The 20,759-nt window shown below is 33.9% G+C and overlaps 1 long non-coding RNA gene across 1 annotated transcript; it reads left to right on the top strand.

Moving 5' to 3' along the window:
• The first annotated feature begins 650 nt into the window (after positions 1 to 650).
• On the top strand, positions 651 to 4,589 carry LOC123332663. Its single transcript, XR_006549607.2, has 4 exons — positions 651 to 692; positions 3,259 to 3,419; positions 4,123 to 4,313; positions 4,529 to 4,589. It is a non-coding gene; the product is annotated as an uncharacterized LOC123332663 (long non-coding RNA).
• Positions 4,590 to 20,759: the final 16,170 nt, after the last annotated feature.

The raw sequence follows: 20,759 nt of genomic DNA, 5'->3' as shown, positions 1-20,759 counted from the left end.
CAAAAATAATCTGAGAAAAACATGCCAACATATTTTATAAATCCACTAAGGGACTCTATAGAAAAATAGGGTTATCCTTATACTTGAAACTAAACTCAGCGTTAAAAAGACCACTTCTGATCCCTGGGGAAAAAGCAGAGTGATGCTATTTATTTCTGCATTAATCTCAGAATAAATACAATATCAAGGGCATATTTGCTAAAAACAAAAACAAACAAACAAAAATTTTAAGAAACTATTTAATAACTTAGAACATATATTTAAATATATTGAGCACGGGATTCTCCAGGCAAGAATATTGGAGTGCGTTGTCATACCCTCCTTCAGGGTCTTCCCAATCCAGGGATCAAACCCGCATCTCTAAAGTCTCCTGCATTGGCAGATGGGCTCTTTATCACTAGTGCCACCTGGTAAGCCATACTGACCAGAGTTTACTTTTATAAATATGTGATATTTAAAGCAATGGAAAATAGGGAACATCCTGACAATAATGATAATTGTTAATATTATGTAGATAAAACAAATTTTAATGTTTCTGTAAGTTCCAAAACAACTTTAATTCAGTGCTTTGAAAGTCAATAGATATGATATTGTTAAAATTTAAACTTCCAATATCCAACTATAAAATAAAAACTATGACTTTCCTTCTACAGTTGGAGTTTACTTCAGGCAAGAACTTTCAGTGATGGAAGGTTGGTAACATGTTTCTCTGCTGTTTTGGGGTGCCCCTCTTCTACCTCCCCATTCTTAGTAACATGTTTTTTCATCTTTTTTTCTCTTGAAAAAAATGAAAAGGGAAGAGTTATACAGAGCAATTATTATACTGACTTTGTGTTCTCTGAGCTGGGAACATCTGATTGCAATGTACCATAATGAGGGCCTTTTTCATTCGCAGTGTAAATGAGAAATTTTTTAGAGATGTAAAATTGATTTTTAGAAATGTCTTGAAAATTTGCATCTTGGTCTGGACTTTTTTACCTGCTGTATCTCTGCTTCATTGAAAGCTTTAATATTTAAATCATATGACATCCTGGTTATTTTTCACATCTTCTGCCTTATCAATATAAGCTTAATCTTATTTTGAATTTTATCCATGTTCTAAATTTCCTAATTTTTTTTTTTAAGTTGTGACATGTGAGCTCTTAGTTGCAGAATGTGGGATTTAGTCCCCGATAAGGAATCAAACCTGGGTCCCCTGCACTGGGAACATAGAGTGTTAGCCACTGGACCACCAAAGAAGTCCAAAATGTCCTAAATTTTATAAGTACTTATTTTTAAGGAAAATAGAAGCATAACTGTTTTCCTTATGTAGACATATGTAGGCAGTAGTGAATGGCAAAATCATCTCTTTGCCCACTACCTCTCAACTGAGAACAAAGGTCTAATTTTTTTTTTAATCTAATTTCCAGAGGGGAGATATTACTTGGTCTTACAGATCAAATTTATTTATTTGGGCAATATATTCAAGGGAAGAATATAGAAAAAGATGAACATCTAATATATACATGTTTTATAAATTAATTACTAATTAATATACTTATTTTGCATATTCTGGAAATAAGTCACATATGAATCTACCTTCTCCCATTTATTTGGACCAATGTATCTTTGCTGTCAAGATTTCCTGGTGGTAGCATGAATGTATTGGGTAGGGCTGCTCTTGCAGTATGATACATTCTTAGACTCACATTTCAAAATCCCAGGGATTTCACAGAGAACAGAAGCCTGGAGACTGTATTCGTTTAAAACTTTTCAGTTCTTATTATTTAAGAAATGTAACCCATACCGTTTGACTGTTTCTTAAAATCTCTGCTTGAATCACAATCTAAAAAAAATGTCTGCTCGAATCACAATCAAAAAAAGTAAGTGTAACTTAGCTTTTCTCTGCATTCTTGGTTGCATATGCCTTTCTTTTAGATCTGACTCAGTTGTATGACTGATGACAGCAGAATCTAGGTAATGTTGGATTTTATGGTTATGCGTTCATTTGGGAGTAGAAGTAGCAATAATGATGTGTTATGTGCCTTATGCCAGCAGTTTCAATAACATAATATATGCAAATATTTCCATAACTATTTTAAAATATATTTTTAGGTTATTCAGTATGTATGCTTTAATTCAACTACCATCCCCTTCCAAGCATCATTTCTAGGTTTCTTCCCTGGGAATAACATGTTTTTAAAGAAAAATATAAATATCATAAAAAGAGAGATCTCTTTAAGGATGTTAAAATAGAATATCTTATACTGTGCTAATTTCTATATTTTAATACTATTTGCTCTTATATTTCCCTTTAATTGATTTCAGAAAATGGTTAGACTTTAATATATAAATATAAAGCAAAATCTAATAAGCAAAGTTTTGTATGTATCATTTTACATATACCATCAAAAAGGAAAAATCTTGTCAATTAGATTTTGACATACTAGCCTTTTTAAGACTACTTAATTCAGAAGCGTTAGTTATATGAAAGCGTGCAATTGATAAATTGATAGAATATTGTATTCTTTAACAACTATTAACTAAAGATATTTCCCAGATCATTTTCATGAGTTTTCATATTGAAAAAGTTAGCTTTTCTCAATAATATAAAATCTAGTTAAAAACCATGGGAAATAATCACACATATAGCCTATTAAGTCATTAAATTATTAATTGTATGTTATTCAGAAATAATGCTACTCAAAAGTTAGATATGATATGATATTTTATAAATTATTAAACTCCCATTCTTTAGTAAATGTTTCAAACTAGAGAATGTTACAGAAAGTCACTATCATAAATTAAGTTAAACAGTAATTGAGTTTATATCAACCATGCTCTGTTAAGGCATCAATAACATTTGGCCTGAATAGAGAAAGACGAACTGCTAAATATCTCCTCGGCTTCTCTAATTCAGAAGGACATGTCTGGTCTCAACTCTTAACACTTCTTTTTCTTTTTCCACTGATAGTGAAAATTTTAAGGACATTTAGAGCAAGGAGTCACAATTTATGTTAAATCATTCCTGTCTCATTTGCCATAAGAATTTGTTCTGTTGCCTCTCATGTGTTTGTGTAGCTAAGTCACTTCAGGCCTGTCCGACTCTTTGCGACCCTATGAACTGTAGATTGTTAGGCTCCTCTGTTCATGGCATTACCTCTGATGGTTGCTCTGAATACATACAGTCTAACAGTAACATAGAAGTTCTAGACTATGGAAAAGACTATTAGTAAGGATTTCCAAGTTTAATGATATCTTTTCTTTTTTTCCTTCTAGAAAATTAAAACAGTAAAACTTGGACCTTCCTCAGGACATGCTTGAAAAACAAAGGAAATTTACACTCATCTATATCAATTTGAGAATCTTCAATGCTACAATCAAATATTCTAAGTGGGAAAATATTATAAAGTCATTCAAGAAAATCACTGCTAGAGCAGGTAAACAAAACAGCCTATCCTCAAGAGCTTACATTGTAGTGAATTGCAAAAAAAAAAAGAAATACAAAATCAATTAACAATAAAAATATAATATGCTAGGTGATGATAAATTCCATGTGGAAGGATAAATAGGTAAATAAGATGGAAAGAAACAGCAACACCAAAAACAATTTAGAAATTGCTTCTCAAAAAATGCAATGTTATACAATGAGGAGTATTTTTATCTATGAATCTGGCAAAACAGTGTAAAGTATTGAATACATGCCATTGCTAAAAAGAATGAGGAAAACATAAATTGACATGCAAATACATCAAATGTATTTTAAGTAAAAATAGAAAAACATGTAAATGTGAAAAGATAGCTCACAAAATAGGAGAACATGTTTGTAAACTGTGTATCTGGTAAGCACTTACTATCTGGAAACATACAAAGAACATATACTACTCAATAAAAAGACAAGTAACCATGACTCAGTTAAAATGGGGAAATGATTGCATACGTATTTCTTATTTAAAAAAAAAAAAAAAGAATCATCTCTGCCTAAGAGGAGACAAAAAGACTAAAGGGGCTGATGTTGGAGAAATACCCTCCACCCAGTTCGTGCAAGACTCGAGTAGTGTCTTTTCCCCCAGGAACAGGTCTTTGCTAACGGAGAGGCTCTGGGAATAGCCACAATGATTCCCTTCTCCTTTCATTTTCCAGAGGCATGAGGCTATCTTCACCATGAGAAACTGGTAGGACTCCTGAAGGTAAAACCCTTGTAAGTGTGGGGACCTTCAGGAATGCATTTCCCAGAGATGACTCTTGTTAGATCACAGAAAGCCTTCGGCATTTGACCAAATTACTATTGGAGTGTTCTCAGCAGACTGTAGCTCTAGCAACTACTATTCCAGGTAAGCAGATCTTGGTTATAATTCTCTGGACTTTTCCTGACTCCCTTCAGATCTCAAGGTTATGCTTTTCCCTGTAAGTTCAGTTCTCCAAGGGGTATAAGAAAAGTCATTGACTTTTCAGTTTGTCCAGATTTTTCTTATTGCAAAGATGGGTGTGATGACTTCCAAGATCTTTACACATCAGAATTGAAATCAATTGTTGATGGGCTTTCCAGGTGGCACTAGTGGTAAAGAACCTGCCTGTCAATGCAGGAGACGTAAGAGACTCGGGTTGGATCCCTGATTCAGGAAGATCCCCTGAAGGAGGAAACAGCAACCCACTCCAGTATTCTTGCCTAGAGAATCCCATGGGCAGAGGAACCTGGCGGGCTACAGTCCATGGAATCACAAAGAGTCAGACATGACTGAAGTGAATGAGCATGTACATCCTTAGATTTGGATTTTTGGTGGTAAAGATTTACTTTTTATCACTTTTTATCGCTTTTACTTTTTATCACTTGTCTATACACAACATACATCGGAGGCTGATTATTTTCTGTCAGTTTTTGAGCACATGCAAAAGAAATATATTTTTGTATAATCAGGTAATAACATTGTTTTACATCTAATGTCATTATGGAATAGTGTGATTTGACTGACAAATACTGACAGCAAACTTTCAATATTTTGACTGTGCATGTCAATAACTGTTGGGCTTCCTTTGTGGCTCAGCTAGTAAAAAATCCTCCTGCAATGCAGGAGACCTGAAGACCTGGGTTTGATCCCTGGGTTGGGAAGATCCTCCTGGAGAAGGGAAAGGCTACCCACTCCAGTATTCTGGCCTGGAGAATTCCATGGACTATATAGTCCATGGGGTAACAAAGAGTCATGCATGACTGAGCGAATTCACTGTCAATAACCAAGGATGTTTATAAAACCTCTTCATAGCATTGATTTCTCTTAGGCACTAGGACAAAATAACTCTCAATTTTTAACTATTGTATTGGCCCATTTGAAACTTTTATGTGTAATTGCATAAAATGGATTTTCTATATTAAGTTTCTAGCAAATATAAGGGAGAAGACAATGGCAACCCACTCCAGTACTCTTGCCTGGAAAATCCCATGGACGGAGGAGCCTGGTAGGATGCAGTACATGGGGTCGCTAAGAGTCAGACACGACTGAATGACTTCACTTTCACTTTTCACTTTCGTGCATTGGAGAAGGAAATGGCAACCCACTCCAGTGTTCTTGCCTGGAGAATCCCAGGGACAGGGGAGCCTGGTGGCCTGCCATCTATGGGGTCACACAGAGTTGGACACGACTGAAGCAACTTACCAGCAGCAGCAGCAGCAGCAAATATAAATACAATTACTATTTATATATGTTCATTATATGAATTTATGGCATTAATCTCAAGAATTTTATGTTCAATTCAGTCGCTCAGTCATGTCTGACTCTTTGTGACCCCATGGACTGCAGCACGCCAGGCCTCCCTGTCCATCACCAACTTCTGAAGCTTACTCAAACTCAAGTCCATTGAGTCAGTGATGCCATCCAACCATCTGGTGTCCCCTTCTCATTCTGCCTTCAATCTTTCCCAACATCAGGGTCTTTTCCAATGAGTAAATTCTTCACATGAGGTGGCCAATGTATTGGAGTTTCAGCTTCAACATCAGTGCTTCCAATGAATATTCAGGACTGATTTCCTTTAGGTTGGACTTGCTGGATCTCCTTGCTGTCCAAGGGACTCTCAAGAGTCTTCTCCAACACCACAATTCAAAAGCATCAATTCTTTGGCATTCAGCTTTCTTTATAGTCAAACTCTCAAATCCATACATGACTACTGGAAAACCCATAGCCTTGACTAGACGGACCTTTGTTGGCAAAGTAATGTCTCTGCTTTTTAATATGCTGTCTAGTTTGTTCATAATTTTTCTTCAAAGGAGTAAGTGCCTTTTAATTTCATGGCTGTAGTCACCATCTGCAATAATTTTGGAGCCCCAAGAAATAAAGTCTGTCACTGTTTCCCCTGTATCCCCATCTATTTGCCATGAAGTGATGAAACCAGATGCCATGATCTTAGTTTTCTGAATGTTGAGCTTTAAGCCAACTTTTTCACTCTCCTCTTTCACTTTTATCAAGAGGCTCTTTAGTTCTTCACATTCTTCCATGAGGGTGGTGTCATCTGCATATCTGAGGTTATTAATATTTTTCCTGGCAATCTTGATTTCAGCTTGTGCTTCATCCAGCCCAGCATTTCTCATGATGTACTCTGATATAAATTAAATACTCAGGGTGACAATATACAGCCTTGACATACTCCTTTTCCTATTTGGAACCAGTCTGTTGTTCTATGTCCATTTCTAACTGTTGCTTCCTAACCTCCATACAGATTTCTCAAGAAGCAGGTCAGGTGGTCTGGTATTCCATCTCTTTAAGAATTTTCCACAGTTTTTTGTTGGTCCATACAGTCAAAGACTTGGCATAATCATTAAAGCAGAAATAGATGTTTTTCTGGAACTCTCTTCTTTTTTCAATAATCCAACAGATATTGGCAATTTGATCTTTGGTTCCTCTGCTTTTTCTAAAACCATCTTGAACATCTGGAAGTTCACGGTTCATGTACTGTTGAAGCCTGGCTTGGAGAATTTTAAGCATCACTTTACTAGCCTGTGAGGTGAGAGCAGTTGTGCACTCAGCAATGTCTAGGACAACATAGGACAATACTTGTAATAACAAATGGTCTTCAGGTTAAAAACCACTTTTCACCCCAGTTTAGGGGAATAATTGTACTAAAATTAATGATCTGAATCTTTAGCCTGAGAAACATGTAAAGGTGAAACACTAAGAACCAATGTCTTTTTCAGTAACTACTTGATTATTTAGTATTATAAATTAATTAAAATTAGTATTACCACACATTTTAGCAGCGAGCAACAAATGTACTGCTTGGTTCAAAAGTGATTTGCTAGTAACAATATAGTCCTACAAACAGAAACCTGTTATCCTCTCATTTTTAGAAACCCACTGGCTGGAAAACCTGATTTTCAAAAAACTTGACCTTGTTGATAATGGATACTGAGAAGACTTTAGGTCATGTAGCTAGTTTTGCGTGTCTTACACACCCATCTGTTTCTCCATCTGGCAGCAGACACAGACGTGTTATATACATTCTTCTCACCAACACCCCAATTGTTTGCTTCCTGCTGATAGCCCTAGTGTAAGCTTCATTGGGTAATTATTTCAGGCAGAAAACAACCAACCCACATGTTAAAGGATAATCACTAGTTCAATTAACTAACAAGAAGCAGGTGATATTTTAGTGTCCAGGAGTAAAAATAATTTCAAGTTCTGCATCATTCCAATGAAAAGATTTAGATAGCAGATATGCTATTTTGTACTGTAAGAATACAGAAACTAGAAATAAATATGACATATATAACAAAATGACTTTACAGTAAATGATGAATAGTTTTTTAAAAGTAAATATTTTTCTTTAGCTGTTTTATTTTAAAATAATAAAAGGACACATGAAAAACCACCACTGAGACATGTTAACAACTGTCTTTTTGTTTGCATTAGAAATCATGGAAAACCGTGAAAATAGAAAAATAAAAATATCACTATCTCAAAGTGCTATTTGTTTTTTACCTATTTTTCTGTAATGTGCTTTAATCTTTGACCTATTTCATTTAACATTAAATTTTGGGTACTTTTCGATGTAAAAGGACCTTGTTTATAACAAGATTTTTAGAAACTACTTATAAATCCAAACAAAAATTTTTTCTTATCCCATAATTATTTTATAATGTCTCTGTTTTAAATACATAATTTCAAACTAATATCTTACTGATATAATGTACATGAATAGTTTTACAGCTTTCTGAATATCTTTAACGATTTCTTTGAAATATATTTCTAAATGTAAGTTTATTAATTCAACTGGCCTTTAATTTTTCATATAGTTCTCATTGCATTCTGCCAAATATCTTTGAAGTCACTGTAACAACACAATCTCCAGCACTGCATCAGTATATCTTTCTCTGTAATTTTTGTGTTTTTTTTTTTAATATGGTAATACAAGTTTCTGGAAATAAGTAATGAGGAAATGGGACTCAAATTTATTGGACATTGTGGGATATGTGAAACGCTTTCAATGTAAATGGAGACAGATGATCTCTAGTAGTTTTCCATACAAGAAGGTATGATTTTTACTCATAGGAATAATAAAGAATTTAGAATTTGAAGAGAAAAAGAAATATAAAAGAAATATAATTTGTATAATATTAATGGTAAATGGAAGCTGAAACAATTTGCCTTGTTTAGCTCAGGTCAGAAAAGAGGATACAACTACTAAACAATCTGACAAAGCATATAACCAAGTATAATTATCAGCCATGTTTGTTGGTGGGCTTCCCTTGCAGCACAGACAGCTAAGAATCTGCCTGTAATGCAGGAGACCTGGGTTCAATCCCTGGGTCAGGAAGATCCCCTGGTGAAAGGAATGGCAACCCACTCCAGTATTCTTGCCTACAGAATTCCATGGACAGACTATGGGGTCATAAAAAGTCAGACACGACTGAGCAACTAATAAACATGTTTATTGACATTTGTCAGGTAGAAACTGACTTTGCCTCTAATGAAAAATAATGACAAAAAGAATACTATACATTCATTGACATATGAATTTTGCTAAAGGTCATTTAACCAGAAAGAAAGAAAATCAATTGTGTAATCTTTCTCTGAAATGTAGGGAAAAAATCTATTTGAGATATTTTATGTTTTATGGATTATGCCAAAGCCTTTGACTGTGTGGATCACAACAAAGTGTGGAAAATTCTGAAAGAGATGGAAATACCAGACCACCTGACCTGCCTTCTGAGAAGTCGGTATGCAGGTCAAGAAGCAACAGTTAGAACCAGACATGGAACAACAGACTGGTTCCAAATCAGTAAAGGAGTACGTCAAGGCTGTATATTGTCACCCTGCTTACTTAACTTGCATGCAAAGTACATCATGCGAAATGTCAGGCTGGATGAAGCACAAGCTGGAATCAAGATTTCTGGGAGAAACATTTCTCAGACATCTCTGATACGCAGATGATACCACCCTTATGGTAGAAAGCAAAGAAGAACTAAAGACCCTCTTGATGAAAGTGAAAGAGGAGAGTTAAAAAGTTGGCTTAAAACTCAACATTCAGAAAACTAAGATCATGACATCTGGTCCTATCACTTCATGGCAAATAGATGGGCAAACAATGGAAACAGTGAAAGACTTTATTTTCTTGGACTCCAAAATCACTGCAGATGGTGACTGCAGCCATGAAATTAAAAGATGCTTGCTCCTTGAAAGAAAAGTTATGACTAACCTAGACAGCATATTAAAAATCAGAGACTTTACTTTGCCAACAAAGGACCGTCTAGTCAAAGCTATGGTTTTGCCAGTAGTCACGTATGGATGTGAGAGTTGGACTATAAAGAAAGCTGAGCGCTGAGGAATTGATGCTTTTGAATTGTGGTGTTGGAGAAGACTCTTGAGAGTCTCTTGGACTGCAAGGAGATCCAACCAGTCCATCCTAAAGGAAATCAGTCCTGAATATTCACTGGAAGGAGTGATGCTGAAGCTGAAACTCTTAATACTTTGGCCACCTGATGGGAAGAACTGACTCATAAGAAAAGACCTTGATGCTGGGAAACATTAAAGTTAGGAGAACAGGACACCAGAGGATGAGATGGTTGGTTGGCATCACCAACTCAATGGACCTGTGTTTGAGTAAACTCCAGGAGTTGGTGATTGTCAGGGAGGCTTGGCGTGCTGCAGACCATGGGGTTTCAAAGAGTCAGACACGACTGAAGGACTGAATTGTCTATCTGTCTATGTTAGAGAAAACTGAAAACCAATAATGTATAAAACAAAAAGTATACTAAGTAAATAAATTGTTAAATATCTGTCTTTAAAATATTTCTAAGTAAAATCACCAACCATTAATCTTAAATCACCAAAACGGAGAGAAAACAAATAGGTACAAATATGAATGAAGTTTTGTAATAATGAAGAAGAATATAGACCAATTAACCTAGATATGTAGGAGATTAAGGGAATACATGCATAGTACTATGTTAATTTCCTGAATATGTAGAAAAAGCAAACATTTCTGGTAAAATGATAATTTTATAAATTTTGATTGAAATTTATTATTTTTATGATATTGGTTACATACTTTCTTTCATACCTTAACTCTCTATAGAGTCTTTTACTTAACCATTCAGATGATATCCTAGTTCTACATTCTGCCATTGGCAAGAATTTGATCAAGTGACTTTGGTTCTCTGAACCTCAGATTCCTAGATCTTGATAGCAAATTAGAGAAAGATTTTGGAGACCTCCAGTGAACTTCTGTAATCAGTCTGCTAGATTTCTGGAAATGTTTGTTATAGAATAGCATAGGCTAGAATGATTTGTGGACTTTTCTGGTGTCTCAAATGGTAAAGAATATGCAGGAGACACAGGTTAGATCCCTGAGTTAGAAGATCCCCTGGAGAAAAGAATGGCTGCCCACTACATATTTTTTACTCACTCTGCTATTAACAAGGGTTACATTTTGCTTATTTAAATTAAACTGTTACTTATTTTTGTAGAATACAAATTATTAGTCAGCATAAATGAAGTAAAATAGCATAAAGAACTTTTTTAAATGCTTGGAAAAAATAGCATAAATACAGTTTAGTCTGCAAATTACATTTCTGTATACTACCTATAAATTCATTTGTTTCAAAGTAATCTCTGAGGGCTTCTGGAAAGTCCTCTGAATAGCCTATGTGTTCTGACCTTTGCTATGTATAATTCAATTTAAACATTATTAACATGATACAATTGAAATTTGCCCTCCAGGAATAATGTAGGAGATTTTTTTCCTACATGCCATGAAACCTCAAAACCAATAAAGTGGTCATGAAAATTAAAAACTGAATAATGATAATAAAATTTAAAAATATGTGAAATTTTATATGGAACTATATTAAAAAGTTAAAAAAATGCCAACCCTAAAGCTAATGAAGAAAATGCACAATGATAAGAAAACTAAAAACATTAAGCATCATTGGATAGATAAAGTAAAAAATAACAGAGAATAAACTAAGAAACAAGTGAAGAGAAAAAACAAGTCTGAACAAGTTCTAATATGTTGGTTTTAAAAAGTAAACAATGTTCCAAAATTCCATATTTATTGCTGTAATATATTTTAAAAATACAAATTCCTAAACTCAAATTAATTATAATTAGAGTAAGAAAATATTGCATATGAATATTTTAAATGAGGAAAGCATATTTAATAATGGCAGTAACAATATTCATTAAATGCTTGTGAGGTGCCAGGCATACAACTGTTCTGTATTGTGCTCATACAACTGTCCTAGCAACTCAATGTGATATATACTGTTATCTATAGTTAGAAAAGTTTACATACAGTAAAATAAAACTCCAGAGTTCAGTTTCAGACCTGTCTGACTTCAACACCTGCACTCTCTTAAATACCACATAAAATACCTCCAAGTATAAAACAACAAGATTATCAAATGACCTTTTAGGAAGAGAGATTTCAAATTTTAGGAAAGAGACATACAAAGAGGCATAATTCTATTATCTGAATATTTATCAATAACTTGTTCTTATGCTATGTTTATAAATGATCCTGATTAGAAAATAAGCTATAAAAAATTAGGAGGAAATGTAGTATAACAAACCTTAATGAAAAAAAAAACAAGAAACCTTAACAAACCCCAAATTTTACAGCTCTAGAAAACTCTAGAGGAGGCAAAAGTATCAAAGTATAATAAAGGATGAACAAAATAGAACATACATAATAATACTGTGACAGACCCAAAAAGGTCAGAGATTTTCAAAATTTCAATAAAGTCATTTAAAAAATATACATTAGAAATCAGCTTGAGATATAACACATAATATACAGAGAAATGAGCAACCAACATGTACTTTGCTTTCCATATTTAACAAGACTGATTGGTGAAAGAGAAAGACTAGACTAAACCTGTACAGGAGATAACTGAAGCCTAAGTAAAGTAGAGATTATGGAAGAACACCAGATGCTCTTAATGAGTTCATATTTCCTCATTAAATGAGAACATTACAACATAATAAGGGAACTTGCAAATGCTATTCATGAGCTCTATCAGGGAGTGTTGATGAATACTGGAGAACAGAACTAGCTCCAAAAATTATATGTAAACAAATATAAATTGGTTTTCTGAAAAAAATGAAGATATTATATATAACATCGATATTAGTGCTTGCTAGGTATGCTGGATAATATTCTAAACGTGATTTCAAATACATTATATAAAGTACATGTTTAGAAGGTCATCATTGAAGATAATTTTTACATTTTAACTAGCTAACATAACAAGAGGGAAGTCATTCAGGTTAAATTCTTAATTAATTTTTCATTGTCAATTACCACTCTTCACATTTAAGCCTTTAAGAACCAGATATCCTTGGGACTTTCCTGGTGATCCAGTGGTTAAAACTTTGCCTTCAGTGCAGGAGGAGCAGGTTCAACCCCTGGCTGGGAGCTAAGATTCCACATAACTCATGGCCAAAAGACCAAAAGAAACAGAAAAGGAACAATACTGTAACAAATTCCATAAGGCCTTTAAAAATGAGCCACACCAAAAAATATTAAAAAGAATCAGTTATTCTTTGAAAACATATTACCATATACTATCAATACCCTTGCAGAACACACATTCCAAATGTGTAACTTTGCTGAAACCATTCTCCCCAAGAACCATGCTACCTCTGCAACCTTTCTAAATGAATATCATTCATCCTATCATATTGTCATCTATTTTCATATTTTGTTAATTAACACCTCACCAAACACTTGTGAATCTGACAACTTTTTCACTCGTTCAAATGTGTCTGATGATCATTAGCTGTATAAAGCATACTAAGTGGAGAATTTTGTTTCTTAAGAAATAATTTAAATATCATTTGATCTTAAATATCATTGATTTGAATTATCCAACTCAGAATTCTTAAAAGAAACACTCTAACTGGCACATTTCTCATTATTCTTTTTAAAGCTTACTGTGTTGTATGATATTGTCTAAAACAAATCTATTTTAAAGTACTGGTCCCTCAGCTTTGTCATTCTAAGCACTTGAGTGCATACATGCCATGTCACTTTCTTATGTAGATATTTCAATGAAAAAAATAGATCAATAATGAAAGAGATATAAAATATTTCTCTTTATATTGTAGATTCAACATGAACAAAACCATCGTCTGTGGTTTATGATAATGTGCTACTGTCATGATATGGAGGAGACGTTTTTCTATTGTATTTGGCTCATATTCTCCATAACTGTTTAAAAAGAAAACAGGTGTGTAACACATAGGAGAAAAATTTTAATGTATTATGTCCCAAATTTTACAAAGTTATACTGTGATGCTTAAAATTGTCATGAAAAATGATGCATATTCATTCAATAAGAAAAACAAGGAAACTTCATTTTAGTCTCATTCAATATTTGTAGAGCATAATTCTTCACTTCAATCATAAATCCAAACTAAATACCAAGTAAAACTATCACTGTTGATTTTGGTCAAAATAACTAATTCAATGACAGGACAACAGTTTGAACTGTAGTTTGAAGTAATACATATTCAATTTATCTTTAATTTGGTTTCAACTTTGCTTTAAAATCAGTATATCTTTTATCTCACCAACATAAATTATAAAGACTAGTTTCATTTTGGAGAAGGCAATGGCATCCCACTCCAGGACTCTTGCCTGGAGAATCCCATGGACGGAGGAGCCTGGTAGGCGGCAGTCCATGGGGTCGCTGAGGGTCGGACACGACTAAGCGACTTCACTTTCACTTTTCACTTTCATGCATTGGAGAAGGAAATGGCAACCCACTCCAGTGTTCTTGCCTGGAGAATCCCAGGGACGGGGGAGGCTGGTGGGCTGCCGTCTATGGGGTCGCACAGAGTTGGACACGACTGAAGTGACTCAGCAGCAGCAGCAGTTTCATTTTATTATTAGTATGGGATTAATATTATGTCTGTGTGTATATGCTAAGTCACTTTAATACCATACCTTTATTTATTCTCACATCATGTATTTAAAAGCCCGATCAAATCAATTAGAATTTTGGAGAAGTTCAGAGGATTTAAGACTCTGTGTCTGTGTAGCATAGATTGGTAGACATGCTACAGACAAAACCTACGACTCAAAGCAAGGGAGTTAATCAGCAAAATTATTTAATATATGAATTGTGCTTGAGCACAACAAAACTAATACAATTATGTAAAGTTTAAAAAATAAAATAAAAAAAAATAAAATAAAATATTCATCATGATTAAAGCAATAGATCATGGAAAATATTATATGTTAAAGAGCTATATCTGTCTGCATAGGCCAAGGAAAATTACCACAAAATCAAAGAAAACAAATACAGTTCATTTAAGAAAGCTTTTGAGAAAATAAATAAACATAAATATATCTAATAATTTTGTTCTATTTTCTTCCTTCAAATATATATATACTGATGATATATAAATATCAGAGCTAAGAATGCATAGAGTTATAAACTGAGATTTATTCTAAAATTTATTGTGTCAAAAAATGATGGTATTTGTAGCATCTAATGGTATTTGCACTGTAAGTAAATACTGTTAATGGAGGAAGGAGAGACAAAACTGAATAGATACATGATGGCATTTAAGATATGGTCACACATATTTTAAAATATTCCAGTGTATTTATCAACTGTGTGAGCCATCACGACTGAAAAGAGGTTTTATTAAATCCAAGAATTGACCAGAGTCTATTTTAGTTTGTACCCGGAGGGTTGGTTGCTCACATTCAGTTGATGTAGTGTGCTGCACTGTATCTATTCACCTCTCTTGCTAGCCAGATAATTTTGTTTAGATGACAAGCTGAAACCCTAAGGATACATAGTTGCTATAGAAAAAAATCACGGATTTTATTTTTAAGTATTATAACTTTCACGGTTACAAATAAAGTATTATGTGTAACAGTGAAAGTTACTTATCTATATAGCAGAATAGAATGTCAGTCAAATCAGGCAAAGTTTTAAAGTGAATGAATGATTCAAACATTGCATGGATGGTCCAACAGAAAATTGCATATTCTGATGTTCTACATTAAAATAATCTATTCACTGAATTATCACCACTGTGCTTCAGAGATAGAGGAATCTGCCTCTTTCTATATATATATACACTTAGAACAAAGTGAGTTTACAAAGCACAGTTCATGAAAAGTGTCTTTGTTTTTAGCTGTGGAGCAAGACATTTACTACCCGACTATTTCTGAAATCATATAAATATCTGTCAGTTGCTATGAATAGAAAAATATCACACATATATCTTGTACAGTAAGATTATAAACATAATATTTATGCTATTCTAGAATATATATGATAATATTTTATGCTATTCTAGAATATATATATATATAATTCTATTCTAGAATATACTATTCTAGAGTATATATATATAAAATATATATATATAAGTATATATATCTGAAGGAATGTTATAATTCTGAAAAATACAAAAACCAGAACATTCCTTTTTTTAGGGAAGATATTCAAGATCCTGTTGAACTTGTAAGGCAAGAAAAAATATACTGAAATGATGTAAAATTGGAATAACCTGAAAGGGAAAAGAAATTTTGAATAAACTGGAAAGGAAAATAGAATGATGTAACAGGTTTTGTGAAGTAAAAGTTTCCAAAATCATGAATTAAACTCTCCCAGGACTTCAGAAATCTCCCATATGTAAGTAATTCACATAGTGTTATAGCATTCATTCTTCAGCAATTACAGAGCTATGTTCTTATCTGAATATACAGTAAAGAGTGACTTAAAAATGTTAGCAGGTAGATTATTCTTAATACATCTTCCTTTCTTAAATAAAGTGAAAAAAGGGGAGAGGGAGAAATGTTATTCTGTAGCTATGAGAAATCATTTCATCCATAAAGAATTATCCAACTCATTTCTTGTACATTAGCAAAGTTAAAACACTAGTATGTCAAACCTTTTCCCATATGTGCCTTAGGTTCTTTATCTCTTCCTTCCTTTCTTTCTCCCCATTTTTTTCCCTTCCTTCCTCTCCCTGTTCCTTCCTTTCTTTTATAAGTGAAGTTATTAGTTTAACTTTTACTGAATCATTTTCCAGCAATCAGTGTCTCAGATATGTAAGCCAGTATGATTCTTAATGGTGGGTGGAGGTGTCAAATCAAAGAGAGCTTATTGCTCAAAAGGCTATCAGGATGGGGAACACATGTATACCTGTGGCAGATTCATTTTGATATTTGGCAAAACTAATACAGTTATGTAAAGTCTAAAAATAAAATAAAATTTAAAAAAAAAATAAAAAAGGCTATCATGACCAGTCAAGGTAGTTTTAGCCTCAAATACATTTTTACAGGTCATTGTTTCCTACTAAAGTAATCTTTCCAAAGTTCAATTCTGAGCAGGTAGAAAAGAGTATCTTTTTCCATTTATAGTCAGGCCTTAATTGATCTCAGCAGACTTCCTAATTGCAGAGGTCACTTCAGGGTCATCTATTTCTTCATCTGTGGACTCTCGCTGTCATGCTCAGCATTTCAGGTGTTACACTGAAGCGACAGAAATCCCCTTCTCTCTGTATAACCAGAGATAGAATTATTATTAGCTTATCCCTAAATGATAGATTTGGCTTTGGGGCAAAAGTTACAAAGGAGGGTAGCCTGAAATTTAAGAACTCAATGTTATGATTTTGCAAACAAAAAGAAAACATAATATATTATTAATTGAATACTATTTACATTTTATCATACATATATACATATAACTTGTTATCTATATCTTTTGGAATAAGTGCTTAATAACACTTAGTAGAATAGATTTATTATGAATCTACAGATGTTTTAGGATATTTAAATAGAGTGAAAAATCTGATAATTTTAAGTATTGTTTTGATTAAAGTGTCTTTTGTATGTTTTTCTACTTTCTCTACCAATTATTTTATAATAGCTACATTCCATCAAAATGAGTTAAAATATGATATTTTATCCCAACTAGAACATTAAATAATACTATTTATTATTATCATTAATCCATAGCTAATTCTTTCAGCAGTCATCAAATAAGTTCAGTTCAGTCACTCAGTCGTGTCTGACTCTTTGTAACCCCATGGACTGCAGCATGCCAGGCCTCCGTGTCCATCACAATTCCTGGGGCTTACTCAAACTCACATCCATAGAGTCGGTGATGCCATCCAATCATCTCATCCTCTATAGTCTGATTCTCCACCCACCTTCAGTCTTTCCCAGCATCAGAGTTTTCGCAAATGAGTCAGTTATTGGCATCAAGTGGCCAAAGTATTGGAGTTTCAGCTTCAAATATCAGTCCTTCCAATGAATACTCAGGATTGATTTCCTTTAGGATGACTGGTTGGATCTCCTTGCAGTCCAAGGGACTCTCAAGAGTCTTCTCCAATACCACAGTTCAAAAGCATCAATTCTTTGGCACTCAGCTTTCTTTATAGTCCAACTCTCACATCCACACATGACCACTGGAAAAACCATAGCTATCACTAGATGAACCTTTGTTGGCAAAGTAATGTCTCTGCTTTTTAATATGCTATCTAGGTTGGTCCTAGCTTTTCTTCCAAGGAGTAAGTGTCTTTTAATTTCATGGCTGCAGTCACCATCTGCAGTGATTTTGGAGTCCCCCCAAAATAAAATCTCTCACTTTTTCCACTGTTTCCCCATCTATTTGCCATGAAGTGATGGGACCAGATGCCATGATTTTAGTTTTCTGAATGTTGAGTTTTAAGACAACTTTTTCACCCTCCTCTTCTACTTTCAGCAAGAGGCTCTTTAGTTTTTCTGCCATAAGGGTGGTGTCATCTGCATATGTGAGATTATTGATATTTCTCCCAGTAATCTCGATTCCAACTTATGCTTCATCCAGACCAGCGTTTCACATGAAGTACTCTGCATATAAGTTAAATAAACAGAGTGACAATATACAGCTTTGAAGTATTCCTTTCCCGATTTGGAACTAGTCTATTGTTCCATGTCCAGTTCTAACTGTTTCTTCTTGACCTGCATACAGATTTCTCAGGACACAGGCAAGGTGGTCTGGTATTCCCATCACTTTAAGAATTTTCCACAGTTTTGTTGTGATCCACACAGTCAAAGGCTTTGGTATAGTCAATAAAACAGAAATGGATGTTTTTCTGGAACTCTCTTGCTTTTCCATAATTCAACTGATGTTGACAATTTGATCTCTGGTTCCTCTGCCTTTCTAAAGCCAGCTTTAACATATGGAACATCTGGATAGTCATCAAATACCTGGGAAGAATCCTATCCTTCCACATTTCTCCCAATGTACTTTAATACTTACTTATTTCTGAGCATAAAGTATTAGCTCACATTTGAAGTATGACATTGTTTTCATTTGTAAACTGTGTCTGTATTCTACTTGATTCTAGAACTTAATTGTAGTCCAAAATAAAGTTAGATTTTATTTCTCCATATTTCAGTCACTTTCATTATTGCTAAATAAAACACTTAAGCTTATTGTTTCACACAATCTGTTGAAGCCCTAATAATGGGGTCAAATTTTTGTAATGAAAGAATAAAACATAATACTCCAACTCAATTGCTTGCATATTAAATGACCCTGAAAACTGTGCTTAATCAATAGGAAATAATGAGATACTCACGTTATATAGTGGTTACCAAATATCCCAAATATTTCTGTTTTATATATTATTATCACATATGAGAATAATTGTCTGTCAAAGGAAATGTACTCTGCAATCAGGCTTAGTACCACTGGATCTACGCTAGTCCTTTAAGATTGTAGGAGGAAGAAAGTCTGCCTGTCCTGTGTCTCAGTTGCTACATGTACCAGGCATTGCTATGCATTTAGCACGTGTCCACAAGTTCCAACAAAATAAAGTTTTTAATAAAAATTGAGGTCTTAAACTTGTGGCATTCACATTTAAAATAATCATTTATAGAGTGGGATTATTAATATCCAGTATTTTTAACCATGTTTTAATTAATCAGATTTGTTTAATTTTTTTCCTTTCAACTGACTTCTTTTAATTGAACATTTTACATGATTTCATTCTAATTCCTGTCAGCACATTAATTATAATTTTAAATTTTTAAATGGTTATCTTATAATTCACAGTATAGGATGTACAGTCTCTTTTGATGTAGCAGTCAATTATTTCATTTATCCATATGCTATAAACATCAAATAAATTGTGAACATTATTATGTTAAACAGATCTTTTAAATGAATTAAAAATAGAAACATTAATAATATTATTTATATCCATAATAACTTTTACCTTATGTATATATATTTCATATTACATATATTTTCATCATTCAGTTCAGTTCAGTTCAGTCGCTCAGTCATGTCCAATTCTGTGCTCCATGAATCGCAGCACACCAGGCCTCTCTGTCCATCACCAACTCCCGGAGTTTACTCAAACTCATGTCCATCGAGTCAGTGATGCCATTCAAGAAACACCTGGGGTAACAGGCAAATTTGGCCTTGGAGTATGGAATGAAGCAGGGCAAAGGCTAATAGAGTTCTGCCAAGAGAACACACTGGTCATAGCAAACACCCTCTTCCAACAACACAAGAGAAGACTACACATGGACATCACCAGACAGTCAACACTGAAATCAGATTGATTATATTTTTTGCAGCCAAAGATGGAGATGCTCTATACAGTCAGCAAAAACACGACCAGGAGCTGACTGTGGCTCAGCTCATAAACTCCTTATTGCCAAATTCAGACTTAAATTGAAGAAAGTAGGGAAAACCACTAGACCATTCAGGTATGACCTAAATCAAATCCCTTATGATTATACAGTGGACTGAGAAATAGATTTAAGGGACTAGATCTGATAGATAGAATGCCTGATGAACTATGGACGGAGGTTCATGACATTGTACAGGAGACAGGGATCAAGACCATCCTCATGGAAAAGAAATGCAAAAAACCAAAATGGTTATCTGGGAAGGCCTTACAAATAGCTGTGAAAAGAAGAGAAACAAAAAGCAAAGGAGAAAAGGAAAGATATAAGCATCTGAATGCAGAGTTCCAAAGAATAGCAAGGAGATATAAGAAAGCCTTCCTCAGTGATCAATGCAAAGAAATAGAGGAAAACAGAATGGGAAAGACTAGAGATCTCTTCAAGAAAATCAGAGATACCAAGGGAACATTTCATGCAAAGATGGGCTCAATAAAGGACAGAAATGGTATGGACCTAACAGAAGCAGAAGATATTAAGAAGAAGTGGCAAGAATACACAGAAGAACTGTACAGAAAAGATCTTCACGACCCAGATAATTTTGATGGTGTGATCACTGACCTAGAGCCAGACATCCTGGAATA

Source organism: Bubalus bubalis, chromosome 1, assembly GCF_019923935.1.
Source record: "Bubalus bubalis isolate 160015118507 breed Murrah chromosome 1, NDDB_SH_1, whole genome shotgun sequence".
In the NCBI taxonomy this organism is placed as follows: domain Eukaryota; kingdom Metazoa; phylum Chordata; class Mammalia; order Artiodactyla; family Bovidae; genus Bubalus; species Bubalus bubalis.
Note: the sequence above shows the minus strand (reverse complement) of the source record. Positions and strands in the feature narration are given on the sequence as shown.